The sequence below is a fragment of the Oreochromis niloticus genome, linkage group LG22 (genome assembly GCF_001858045.2).
Source record: "Oreochromis niloticus isolate F11D_XX linkage group LG22, O_niloticus_UMD_NMBU, whole genome shotgun sequence".
NCBI lineage: Eukaryota > Metazoa > Chordata > Actinopteri > Cichliformes > Cichlidae > Oreochromis > Oreochromis niloticus.
In genome coordinates this window covers 7245563-7259854 of record NC_031985.2, presented here as the reverse complement: position 1 = coordinate 7259854, position 14292 = coordinate 7245563, and the positions used below count along the sequence as shown (strand labels likewise).

General features: G+C 46.1%; 2 long non-coding RNA genes across 2 annotated transcripts; both read left to right on the top strand.

Moving 5' to 3' along the window:
• Nucleotides 1-5188: 5188 nt before the first annotated feature.
• LOC112843559 (uncharacterized) lies at nucleotides 5189-5658 on the top strand. Its single transcript, XR_003215993.1, has 2 exons — nucleotides 5189-5378; nucleotides 5456-5658. It is a non-coding gene; the product is annotated as an uncharacterized LOC112843559 (long non-coding RNA).
• Nucleotides 5659-10110: 4452 nt separating this feature from the next.
• LOC112843560 (uncharacterized) lies at nucleotides 10111-10542 on the top strand. Its single transcript, XR_003215994.1, has 2 exons — nucleotides 10111-10262; nucleotides 10340-10542. It is a non-coding gene; the product is annotated as an uncharacterized LOC112843560 (long non-coding RNA).
• Nucleotides 10543-14292: the final 3750 nt, after the last annotated feature.

Here is a 14292-nt window from a genome sequence, read left to right as displayed (position 1 = left end):
AAATGCTTATGATTTAATTTAATTTAATTTATTTAGGACAGTGCATGTTAATGAACATAAATGTAAAAAAATTACATGAATGTAAACATACCAGATTGTAGCCAAGGGCTAATTTCCATCTGTTGTCCATAAAACACAAAATAGACATAATAATTCATAGAAAATTCATAATTCATTCATAATAAAAACTCCATCACCAAACTCACACATACACACCATTCTATTCCCAAATAAAACATTAAAACTATACAACTTATACATGATCACACACTTGATTTGTCCATAACCAGTTTTTAACCTTTGCCTTAAACAAATTGAATGTAGAGCATTCTCTAATGTATTGAGGAAGACTGTTCCACAGATGGCCACCCTGGACAAAAAGGACGTTCTGGCCAAATGCTGTCCGTCTGTGGGGTATAAACAAGTCTCCTCGGGTTGTAGCTCTAGTGGTCCTGTCTGAACTTTCTTTATGCCTAATGAACTCCTTTAGTGGTGGTGTTTGTGGTGGTGGAGCAAGGGAGTGTAAGACTTTATATATTAAACACACTGTTTTAAGTTTCACTAAGTTATTGAAGTTCAGTAATTTATGTTTTTTTAACACATGACAGTGGTGGTGGGAAGTCGTTTTTTTGTCAAGTAGTTTTAAACTTCTTTTATAAATGTTTTCAATAGTTTTAAGTGTTGTTGGACAAGCAAGTGACCAGGACATCAAACAATAGTCTATATGAGAGATGATCCTTGAGTAAAAATAAGTTTACTTGTTGATTGTTCCTGTATATCATGTCAAAACATGTTTAAAAAAAAAAACACAAAACACAAAGACTGAAGCTACAAACTGTATGAAACACATCATTTGTGTCACACTCAAATGTTGCTTTGACTCTATATCTCACCAATGATGGCAGAAGATGGCTGGTTTATCAGGTTAATAAAATCTAAATAAGGAGGAGGAGTGAAAGGCTCTGTCAGATTTTTTATGCAGCATATCATATGTTAAAGATAAAGAAATGTGGTTTATTTCTGAATTTAGATGAGATTTTTATTAATACTAAGCCATACATAAAATCAATTCCAGGATCATTGACGATGTGTTTTAATAAAGCTCTTGACTTCACCTCCTAACTCTCAAAGACTGAAACCACATAGACAAACACAGCGCCCTGAACATATAGTGACATTAACTGTTTACTCCTCCAAACAAACGAGCAAAGGAGCTTTTTGATTTTAATGCAATTATTGAAAAGTAATTAATTAATTAATTAAACTGTCATGGTATTTGGTGGTGGAAATGTAAACTTGCAGATGGAGGAGAGTTGAGTTTATATGGTGTCCAACAGAAATGAAGTCCATAAGTCTAAATTGAAGGTTGACACAGGGATACTCTCAGACTGACTGACAAAAGAAATAAATATACAAACACACAAAAAATACTAGTAAGCCAAGTCTTAAATACACAGGGGCTAATCAGGGGAACATAGCGCAGCTGTAGAAAAACAGGTGAACGAAATCAAACTGACAAGACACAGGAAATGCAGAACTAAACACAACATGCACAAGACAAGACACAAGCAAAATAAAACCAGAAGTAACTAAACAGCAGACACAGAGTTGGTGTTACGGCCCTAGCAGGGCCTCCTCCTGAAGGTGCCTGTGTGGGCGTGTCCCACCACCTCTTCTGCCTGAGGTGGCACCTTTCCCTTTTGTGCAGCTGACTCTCGTCAGTAATTAAAGGGATTTTAAGCCCAGGCAAAGGTGAGCTCTGGGCCGGAGTGCCATGTGAGTGGTGTACAGCTAGTGAGCTGCTTGTCTGGGTTTGTGTCTAGTGAGCTTCTCTCTTTTTGACTTACTTTGTACTTTATTGACCAATGCTTGAGTTTTGTTTGTGTCTTTAAATGGTGATAGCGGCTTGTCCGTCTCTTTTAGTTAGTTTTAATAGAAACTTTAATAAAACTCTTTAATTTAACCCTTTTGCCTCCTTGACTCCTTTTTCTGACTTTTTTGTTACTTCCCCCTCACCGCCTAGACCTCTCAGGGGAACGTAACAAGTGGGGGCTTGTCCGGGATTGTTGAAAAGGGAGTTTCAAGTTGGATTTGGTTTTTGATTATCTTGCTTTGTCACCTTTTGAGAACCACAACTTCCCAGTTAAGTTAGGTGAGTGTCCAGCTGAGCTTTTTAAGTTCTTCCATCGGGCACTCTTTTGTTGTTTTGCCTTTATTTTCGGAGTAATCCTGGGCGGGGATAAGTTCCCTGTTGGGGGTAAGCAATTCAGGGCTCCGGTCGCTGAAGCTTTGTCTTTCAAGTTGCCTCGAGCCCAGCACGCTCCAGAAGATAGGTAGGTATAGTTTGGTGTGCTTAGGAACTGGGTAAGTTGTTTGTTTAATGTGTATGCTGCGAGAGGTAAGTTGGTCAGTTAAAGTAAGTTTTGTAGTTTTCCATTAATTGGTTAATTGTTGGGTAGTCTGATCGAGTTGGCAGAGGGGTGTGGTGGTGTCCTAATTAGGGTGTGTTTGCTGAGCCTTCTCCGCCCCCAAAATGGATGACACAGCTATTAGTGCACAGGTGTCTAGGGGCTCGTTTGTGAGCAATAACATCCACCTGGTTTCAGTCTTCTGTGAATCCAGTGTTCAAAGCTTTTTCAGTGTATTCGAACGCATAGCAACTGCACTGCAGTGGCCTCAAGACGTGTGGGGGGTGATGTTGCTCTGTAAATTGACAGGTAAGGTAAGGCTCAGGAAGCTTGTTCCAGTCTGTCTAGGGATGACTGCCTAGCTTATGAAAAGATTAAAAGTGCTGTCCTCCAGGCCTATGAATTTGTACCTGAAGCCTATAGGCAGCATTTTCGGGGTTTGGAGTTGGCACAGGGTCAGTCCTACCTTGACTTTGCTAGGGAGAAGGCAAAGCTCTTTGATAGGTGGTGTTCTGCAAGCCAGGTTAACAATTTGGGGTCGTTACGTGAGCTTGTGCTGGTGGAGGATTTCAAGAACGCGGTGCCTGAGTGTATTGCTCTTTAAGTGAACAAAGGGCTATCACTTTACAGCAGGCTGCCACACTGGCAGATGAGTTTACGCTAACTCATAAAACAAATGCTGTAGAATGTGACATCCTTTCTCACCATAATACATCTTGGAGAGCTAGGAGTGAGCCAGCTAGAAAGGCTGAAAAAGTGGTGGTTTCAAGTTCCAAAGCAAAACTGTGTTTCTTCTGCCACAAGCCTGGCCATGTGGTTGCTGATTGTGTGAAACTGGCACTTAAGCGGAAAGCGCATCCAAAGGGAAGAAGGCCTGATTTGAAAACAGTCAGTCGTGGTTCTCAAACTGACAAGGTTGTCAGGCCCAGCAAAGGACCACACTTGGGGCATAGTTGTTTAGGGGGCTCCTGTGGTCAGTGTAAGGGGTCAACTAGCCCTGAGCTGCTGCTGGTTGACAATGTCCCAGTTCCTCAAAATGACCTGCAGGTGGACAGATCATGTATAACACCACCACTCAGACCTGCACCCCTGACTAACAAACATGCCTGTGCCCGTGACCTGAGCAATCGTCTGAAAACTGTTGCAGTAAGGTCTTATGACTGCCTGCTGTGTTCTCCACATGGGATGGCTCAAAAAAGCCCTGGCTATCACATGAGACATTGTTTTGAGGGTCTGCGGCCACCCTCAGTCAGTATTTTGAACCCATTGAGATGGGGTGGGCAGCTTCCGCAGGCGATGCCTAACCGTTGCTATGGGGTTCGGTAGGTGGAAAGCCTACAGTTTTGGTGTTGAAACGGTTATGGACTTGATTAATTGTTTTGTTTATCATAATCATTTGACAAACCACAGGTTTGTATTTATGGGAGGGGGTGTTACGGCCCTAGCAGGGCCTCCTCCTGAAGGTGCCTGTGTGGGCGTGTCCCACCACCTCTTCTGCCTGAGGTGGCACCTTTCCCTTTTGTGCAGCTGACTCTCGTCAGTAATTAAAGGGATTTAAGCCCAGGCAAAGGTGAGCTCTGGGCCGGAGTGCCATGTGAGTGGTGTACAGCTAGTGAGCTGCGTGTCTGGGTTTGTATCTAGTGAGCTTCTCTCTTTTTGACTTACTTTGTACTTTATTGACCAATGCTTGAGCTTTGTTTGTGTCTTTAAATGGTGATAGCGGCTTGTCCGTCTCTTTTAGTTAGTTTTAATAGAAACTTTAATAAAACTCTTTAATTTAACCCTTTTGCCTCCTTGACTCCTTTTTCTGACCCGGACACTTTTTGTTACTTCCCCCCTCACCGCCTACACAGTAAAAAATGGAGTGTCAATATTTCAGAGTAAACCTATTTTAACCTAGATAGAGTATTTACAACTCTATGAGGAGTAAACCAGCTCTAACATCAGAGTTAAAAGTCAGTGTAAAGTTTGTTAGACACTCAGTGAAGACTTAACTCCACACAGTGTTGGTTAGTACCAGTCCGCAGGCGTGTGCGGTCTCAGAGCTCTGATGCACATGGAATTTTCTCTGGAGAGTTGCCGCAGTCAGGTAAGTGAAGTTAACATTCCCATACTGGTAACATTGTTTAAAAGGTATTTTTAAACTAAATAGCTCTTTATAGTTACACTGATGTCGAGTGAGGACATGTTAGCAGCATTTACCCATAGGTTTAATGATATTGTCCAGTAGCTACATGCTAGCAGTTGCTAAAAGTTCAGATGTTCGTTATCTTCTCACTGAGTTAATATGAACCTAAAACATTTTAACTATGTATTTCTTCTGAATGCTGTCTAAATAATATCATTGTCACATGTCTAATGGTACAGTTTGAACAACCAAATTAGCTTTTATTAGTAAGCTAATAATCGCTAATTAGCTTACATAAGCGAACGTACTTTCAGAAAAAGTGGGTAACATTACCATAAAGTTAACTTTACTGGTCTATATTATTTTAAGCAAATGCCAAAGGCATACACTAATTTAGAGTTTTGCTCATTTAGTAAGAAATATGTATTTTGTATAAATTAACTGATAGCAATGTTAATGATATGTTAAGTAATATTAGGTAATGTTTCTATTTTATAGAAAGGTTTAAGAGTATGCAAAAACCAAATCTCTGAGAGATGCAACCAGAAGACGGATGAGAAACATACTTGAGGCTGAGATGACAGAAACACATGGGTAAGAATCAAAAATGTAGGATATAAATGTCATGGCCCTGTGCCTCCCCGGCTAGCCCGGTCTGGCTACAAGTGTTTTTGTCTCTTTTGTCCCTTCTCTCTTCCCTCTCGTGCTCTGCACACCACCGGGGCGGAGTTCTCTGTGAGCTCCCGCCCCTGGCTCCCGCACCTGCAAACAATCTCCACTCTGGCTCGGGACTTAAGGAGGTGGCTGGAGGCGCCTCGTCGCTGGATTATTGTGTAACACTTGTTAGTGTCATTACTAATCAAGCTTTCTCTGAGTTTCACTCGTGCCGCTGCTTACCTATTCTCCTTTCCTGTGTCAGACTTCTCGCCAGCCTGAGGATCGCCATTTGGTGAGCTTTAGCCGGAGTACGAGCTAGCCTGAGCGTCCGGGAGAGATTGTACATAGCCCGTGTGTTCCTTCCCTGTGCCTGTGTCCCTGGAGACCCACCTTCCCGTGACCTCCCCCCCCACTTGTATATATTCGCACCTGGTGTCAATTGTTAATAAATTGTGAACCTTTTGAGACGGTCTGCCTTTGAGTCTCTCCTGAGCCTGACAGAATAATCCAGCCAGGAAATGGACTCCGCAGACCCTTCACCTGCTGCGGCAGCCGCGAGCCCTCTAGAGGAAATACTACAACGTCATGAACAGATGTTAATTCAACTCGGCGGACAAGTGGCAGCGTTAACCCAGGCTCTCGCCCAACGTATTCCGCTGCCGGAGAGCCCGCCTCCCGCGGCATCCTCGCAGGTAACTCCCGCTGCCACCGCTACGCCTGCTGCTGCAGCCCCTCAGGCAGCTGGCGTCATAGCCCCGTTAGCCTCAGCCTTTTCACTAGATAAACTGTTGCCTACACCTGAGCCTTTTTCTGGGGAACTGGGCAAATGTGCGGGATTTTTAACACAATGTACGATGCATTTCCAACAGTTGCCCAATATGTTTGCTAACGACGGGGTCAAAATTGCCTTCCTGACCCAGCTGCTTCGTGACCGAGCTTTGACCTGGGCTCAGGCACTGCTGCAGGCCAGCCCCGGAATTTCTTATGATAACTTTCTGGCTCGTTTCAAGGCAGTGTTTGATAAGGGCTCTAGTGCGGAGGCCGCCGGCCACCGTTTGATCAACCTAAAGCAAGGTAGGCGTAGTATGGCGGACTATTCCATTGATTTTTGGACCTTGGCGGTGCAAGCTAAGTGGGGCACTGAGGCTCTAAGGACCGCCCTGTTAAATAATGTCAACGAGGAGCTGAAAGATGAAATTATGATGCGTGAAATCCCTTCCTCTCTGGAGGCACTTATGTCGCTATGCATCCAGGTGGATGACCGCCTACGAGCGCGCCGGGCCTCACGGAAACAGCCGTTTCGGGAACTTCCAGCGTCGAGGGAAGATCAGCCTGAGTCACGGGAAGCCCGGAGTACCAGGGAGGAGGAGGAGGAACAACCAATGCAGCTTGGTCGCTCACGGCTCTCCCCAGCAGAACGACAGCGCCGCTTTGCAGCGGGTGAGTGTTTATATTGTGGCTGTAAGGGTCATTTCATCTCCGCCTGTCCCGCTTTGGCAAAAGGGCGCGCCCACCAGTAATTGAGAGGGTACTGGTGGGCGACCTGTCTGGCAAACACCCTCTTCCACGTTTGTTGCTGGCCGCTAGACTCTCTTTTCGGTATGAGGCGCATTCGCTCACCGCTCTGGTAGATTCAGGAGCGGAACAAAACTTTATTGATGCCTCGCTAGTTGCCAAGCTTCACATTCACACCAAGCCTCTGCCTCACCCCCTCCGGGTGTCAGCTCTATCCGGTCAACGTCTGCCAGACATAACTCTTGTCACCTCACCCATCGCCCTCACCCTCTCAGGCAATCACACGGAGAACATTAGCTTTTGTGTTTTCAAGGCTCCTGTCACCCCCCTCGTGTTAGGCTACCCATGGCTCATGCAACACAATCCACACATTGATTGGCAAAAGAAGCAGGTTACGGGTTGGAGCACGGAATGCCATATGAACTGCCTTCGGGCTGCCACTCCACCGGTGCCTCTCTCCCCCCCTGGGGAGCCCCCTATGCCTGCAGATCTGTCGTCGGTACCCAGTGTCTATCATGATGTAGCGGCGGTGTTCAGTAAAGACAAGGCTCAATCTCTCCCACCTCACCGGCCCTACGATTGCGCCATTGACCTCCTCCCAGGGGCTCCCTTGCCCTCGGCCCGTCTCTACAGCCTCACCCGGCCTGAGAGGGAGGCCATGGAAAAATATATCAATGACTCTCTGGCGGCAGGCATTATTCGCCCGTCGTCATCTCCGGTGGGAGCAGGTTTCTTTTTTGTCGATAAGAAAGACAAGACTCTCCGTCCATGCATAGATTTCCGTGGGCTTAACAAGATTACTGTAAAAAACAAATATCCCCTACCGCTTTTGAACTCGGCCTTTGAATTGCTTCAAGGGGCCGCCGTGTTTAGCAAACTTGACCTCCGTAATGCCTACCACCTGGTGAGAATCCGGGAGGGAGACGAGTGGAAAACGGCGTTCAACACACCCCTCGGGCACTTCGAATATCTGGTGATGCCCTTTGGACTGACCAATGCCCCAGCAGTATTCCAAGCTCTTGTTAATGATGTACTAAGAGATTTCATTAATCGATTTGCCTTTGTTTATTTAGACGATATTCTCATCGTCTCCAAGTCTCAGGCAGAACACGAGGTCCATGTCCGACAGATCCTTCAACGTCTCCTGGAGAACAGACTATACGTGAAAGGTGAGAAGTGTGAATTCCATGTTGACTCTGTGGCATTTCTAGGATACATCATCGCCCAGGGAAATCTGAAGCCCGACCCGGAGAAGGTTCAGGTTGTAGTGGACTGGCCTCGACCCCCCAACCGTCTCCAGCTCCAGCGTTTCCTTGGATTCGCCAATTTCTACCGGCGCTTCATTAGAGACTTCAGTAAGATCGCCTTACCTCTAACCAAACTCACCTCTCCAAAAGTCCCCTTCCAGTGGGACCCACCGGCTCAGGAAGCCTTCGACCTCCTGAAGAAGAAGTTTGCCACTGCTCCCATCCTCCGTCAGCCTGACCTCCAGCAGCAGTTCGTGATTGAGGTGGATGCATCTGACACTGGGGCTGGAGCAGTTCTTTCCCAGATGTTTAAAGGTAGACTTCATCCCTGTGCTTTCTTTTCACGTCGTTTCTCGTCCGCAGAACGTAACTACGACATTGGGGACCGGGAGTTATTGGCAGTTAAGCTTGCCCTAGACGAGTGGCGGCACTGGCTAGAGGGCGCTGAACAGCCTTTCATCATTTGGACTGACCATAAAAATCTGGAGTACATCCGATCAGCCAAGTGCCTCAACTCACGACAAGCTAGGTGGGCACTCTTTTTCTCACGTTTCAATTTTTCTATCACCTACAGGCCCGGATCCCGAAATGTAAAGCCAGATGCGCTCTCCCGGCTGTACTCCAACACTGAGGAGCGCACTGACCCTGAGCCCATCCTTCCGGCTGCCTGTGTGATCGGAGCTGTCACATGGGAGATCGAAACTCTAGTTCGCCGGGCCCAGGACACTGACCCCGACCCAGGTACAGGGCCCCCTGGCCGGCTGTTCGTCCCTACCTCCGTCCGTGCCCAAGTTCTTCAGTGGGCTCACACCGCCCGATTCACTTGCCACCCGGGGATCCAACGCACTATCACCTTTCTGCAACGGTATTTTTGGTGGCCGTCTTTGGAGAAAGACACTAGAGAGTATGTCTCCGCCTGCTCCACGTGCGCTCAGGGCAAACGCCCCAATCGCCCACCGTCTGGACTGCTTCAACCTCTGCCCACGCCCCACCGGCCTTGGTCACACATAGCCCTGGATTTCATCACCGGCCTTCCACCTTCTTCGGGTAATTCCACTATTCTAACCATCGTAGATCGTTTTTCTAAAGCTGTCCATTTTGTTGCCCTCCCAAAGCTTCCGTCTGCCTTGGAAACAGCACAGTTACTTACCACCCACGTCTTCCGGCTCCATGGTATCCCGGCAGACATCGTTTCAGACAGAGGACCGCAGTTCACTGCTAGAGTGTGGAAGGAATTTTGCACACAGCTTGGGACAAAGGTTAGTCTCTCCTCTGGCTTTCATCCCCAGAGTAATGGACAAGCGGAGAGGACTAATCAGGAACTCGAGGCGGCCTTGCGGTGCATAGTCTCCCACAACCAGACCACCTGGAGTGAGCAGTTACCGTGGGTTGAGTATGCCCACAACAGTCTTACCTCATCTGCTACTGGACTATCCCCATTCGAGGCCTCCATGGGTTATCAACCACCCCTGTTCCCTACTATTGAAGGTGAGCACACCGTGCCCTCTGTGCAACATCATCTCCGCAGGTGCCGTCGGGCCTGGCGGGCGACCCGGGCAGCTCTGCTGCGGACCAAGGAACGCAACAAGATTCTTGCTGACCGCCGCCGAATCCCGGCCCCGGAATTCACGGTTGGACAGAAGGTTTGGCTTTCTACTCGTTTTGTGCCCGTTCGTGCTGAATCTAAGAAACTCTCTCCTGCCTTCATTGGTCCATTCGTAATCGAAGCTCTGGTCAATCCTGTGTCTGTCCGTTTACAGCTGCCACGCACTATGCGTATTCACAACGTGTTCCATGTCTCGCAGATCAAACCTGTGCTCTCCAGCCCGTTGTGCCCTCCTTCCAGGCCCCCTCCGCCCGCCCGGCTCGTGGATGGGCAGGAGGTGTTTGACATCGCCCGCATTATGGACTCTCGGCGGCGGGGGCGGGGTGTTCAGTACCTGGTGGACTGGGAGGGCTACGGGCCAGAAGAACGTTCCTGGGTGCCCCGGTCGGCCGTTCTGGCTCCAGGTCTTCTCCGTGAGTTCCACCGGCGGCATCCTGGTAAGCCGGGTGGGTCGCCGGGAGGCTCCCGTTGAGGGGGGGTACTGTCATGGCCCTGTGCCTCCCCGGCTAGCCCGGTCTGGCTACAAGTGTTTTTCTCTTTTGTCCCTTCTCTCTTCCCTCTCGTGCTCTGCACACCACCGGGGCGGAGTTCTCTGTGAGCTCCCGCCCCTGGCTCCCGCACCTGCAAACAATCTCCACTCTGGCTCGGGACTTAAGGAGGTGGCTGGAGGCGCCTCGTCGCTGGATTATTGTGTAACACTTGTTAGTGTCATTACTAATCAAGCTTTCTCTGAGTTTCACTTGTGCCGCTGCTTACCTATTCTCCTTTCCTGTGTCAGACTTCTCGCCAGCCTGAGGATCGCCATTTGGTGAGCTTTAGCCGGAGTACGAGCTAGCCTGAGCGTCCGGGAGAGATTGTACATAGCCCGTGTGTTCCTTCCCTGTGCCTGTGTCCCTGGAGACCCACCTTCCCGTGACCTCCCCCCCCACTTGTATATATTCGCACCTGGTGTCAATTGTTAATAAATTGTGAACCTTTTGAGACGGTCTGCCTTTGAGTCTCTCCTGAGCCTGACAATAAAGAAACATTTTTAACATTGATGACTTTTAATTGTGATGTTCAATGCCATTTATTGAATTTATACATTAAGACATCTCCCCCTAAAAGTGTAAGAGTGATGTATGCGCAGGGCATTGTTGCTGTCTCCATATCTGGAAGACCCATATTCCCAACATGGATATGTAAGTAAAGGGGACTTTTCAACATTAAATACATAATTGCCCTCAGAAATGTTGATAACATAGTCCTTCTGCATTTATTTAATTACATAGGAACATTACTACGATCCAGAGAGCGGTTCAGGATACCTTGAATGGTCTTCAACCGCCATGCAAAGAAAAGCTGCGGAGGAAAGAAGCGTCTCAGTTTGCAAATCTCCCAAAAGTAAGTTCACTTATCATTTAAATGATACTGATGTAATTTGTAGGCAGGATTCAAATTGTTTTTTCTTAAGTTGGTGGGCCAGGCCATGGTCGATCCAGACCACTCACCACTCAGACAGTGTTATCAGATGAGGATGTAAGAGCAGCTATTGCTCTTTTGAGACACTCTGCTGATGAAGACATCCGTGAAAAGATGAAAGCTACCTTCATTTATTGGCATTCAATGGTCAACGATGAAAAGAATGCAGCAGATGTCTTCATAGGCCTGATGCGGTTTCTGGACACACCAGGACTGGTAAGACATCTTCATTTGTTGAATCACTGAAATATTCCATGCAGCTTGTAGTGTCAATGATTACACCTCGCTATGTTCTGTATTTTTGCATTACAGATAGAACAAGATTTCCGACTCCTGTTTTGTGAGGTCACTGCCAGCAAATCCTTGGAGAGGTGGCCCATCAATCTCAAAGCAAAGGTTGTAAAGGAAAGTCATGGACTTGTCTCCACCTCAGAGCTCTTGGAGTTAATGTGCAATGCTGAGTCAGGTACTGAAGTTGAGAATGGTATGATTGTGACTCATTTTATTTGCCATTGTTGGTTATATAGGTAATTCTGTCAATTGAATGTATTTTTGAAATCTTTGTTTATTCGTCTGTAGGCTGGGACAGTGACATGTCTATCTTGCTGCTGCTACATCTGCTACCACCATTTGCACAAGGGTGAAAGAGACCAGGAAAGATGTCTGCATCTCAAGCTGTCGATAACCTCATCAAATTCCCAAAGGTATGTTGTTTAAAATATACGTTCCATCACCTCTATTTTCATGGACAGTGAGGTGAGCTAATCTACTGTCAGAGCACTGGCGTGCACAGATAGAGACGAGGTGGTGCTGAAGCACCTGCCCTTTTGCCCTCAGTCCAAAAAAGTGCCCTTTTGAAAGACGTGATTTTTTTTTTTTTTTTTTAAAGCTGCGCGATTTAAAAGGTGTGAAAATAATGGCTTGATTTGTGCCCCTTCTTCAAAGACACCCGAACCCTGTCGCTTTTTCACTGTCACCGTGTCACGTGAACACGCTTGCAGTTCATTTGTTGTGAGGCGTGTAGCAGCGGCATGACATAGGACTACTTGGAGTAGGCATAGTAGGCTAACTATAGCGACTGGGAGCCACGGCGGACAACACGGCAGCTCTTTCCCTTCCCAACCAGTCAGGTAACCCATGAATCGAGTGAAATTATTCTGTTTGCCCTCTAAGACCAACCTGCAATTGTTTTGTTGTGAAGTAGCCTGTCAGAAACTGCACATGACAAACTTTGCCAGCTTGCCCCTCCATCCATCCATATGGATAAACAAAAAAACGACACATTTAAAATGTAACCTAAACCATTTAGGCAACCCCACTCTCCATCAATTCCGACCTTTTTGCATACACTATTGAAAATATCACGTTATGCTATAGGCTACATGCCGTTAGGCAGAGGGCTCTTTTGAGCCCATTTTTCGTTACAAATTTTAGGATGATCTCACGGAAATCTGTGAATAAATACAAAGTTTTCAAACTGAAGTCAGTGACGGGAAGACATCACACTTTTTAGAGATGGAACTGCAGAAAAACCTAAAACCTTGACATGATTATGAATAATAGAATTATGGACGTTTCTCCGTTTTTGTGGATTAGCCTTTCCATAACTAACGTCAACTACTGTCCTACTTTGGTAAGATTGAAATTAATGTCTTTGACTGTCTTTAGTAGGTGTCTCCTGTGAGAAAGTTAGAACACCGTCCAACTGTCTAAAGATGCAGTCTTTAGCCTAACTGGTTGTTACTGACTCAGCGATGCTCGCAGACATTTACGCACTGTGTTGTGACCTGATTGTGACAGAACAGTGACGTTGTTATTGGTAGTTTGAAGGGTACGGTGTTGGGGGTGGTGCATGTTAAAAGTTTTGAGAAGCACTGGTTAGACATGTTATTTTTTTTGGTGTAACATATTGGCAACATTAACACATTAATTTGCTAAAGGAAAAATAGGCAGTTCCCAATTGCCTGTGAAAACGACCATTCTGCCCTGTTCTTGTAATGACCACAGTCAGTCTTATTCGTTCTCATACATTTTGGTCTATTTATTTACTAATTTCAGCAAGCATAATGCCTAGGAAAGAGAGGCTGAGAAAGGAGAAAGAAAGGGATCTACAACAGGCAGCCCAGGGAAGCAGTTCTCTGCTCTCCTGGATGAAAGCAAAGGAAAATGAAGATGAAAGGTCAGAGTCAAGGGCAGAGTCAGGTTCTATTTTAATGTTTTAATGTAACCTGCTCCTTGCAGTTAATTCTATTGAAAAATCTTAAAAGCTGTTCACACTTAGTTTTTAATGAACTTAATCAGCAGGCATTGAGCTAACTATTATTTTGTACCTACGAAAGTTATTTCTATGTTACAAGACTTGCAGTATGGGTTATTATTAAAACTATCTGTTTAAGCTTATTATTATGATAAATAATAATACTATTATTATTATTATTGTTCCATTGTAGTCAGTCACAGCAGGGAAGCAGCTCTATGCCATCTACCAGCATAGCAGAAGAGGGAGATATAGAAACAGATGAAGCCGCGACCAATGCAGCAACAGGTTCAGTTAGGCCTACAGACACTGATGTAGTGCTCTCTGAAGACCACAATGAGGAAGAACAGATCGATCACATAATGTCAAAGTTAGCAGCTTTACAATACCCAACAGGTCCAACACACATCCATACATTTAAAATAAAGTGCAATGACAGATACGTTTCAATGTGCTGCAATGTGGGCCCATGTCAGCCTGATATACCTTACCCAAAAACTGAGGGGAGATCATTCCAGAAACAGTGGTTTTCTGCTAATGTGTGGCTGGAATACTCACCCACTGCTAATTCAATGCATTGTTTTAGTTGTCGGCTTTTCCTCTCGGATGAAAAATATAAAAGCAGAACAGCCTGAACAACTGATGGCATCAGAAAGTGGAGTACTGCTCTTGAAAAAATCAAACAACACTCCAGCGCAGAGATGCACATGACAAGCATGGTTAGATGGATCAATTTCCAGAAAAAGGCCCTTCAGTCTGCATTTGATGTTTCAGACGTAAAAGGGGTGGAAGTTAGAGAGCGAGAGAGGCAGACAAACAAAGAAATCCTGACAAGATTAATTGACCTAACAGTGTATCTTGCACGTCAGGGACAAGCATTCCGAGGTCATGATGAGAGTGAGTCCAGTGATAACCGTGGCAATTTTCGTGAATTAGTCAATGTATTTTCCCGCTACGATAGTGTGCTGAAAATGCATTTGGAAAAAATTGCCACAGTTAAAGCCACCAAGACA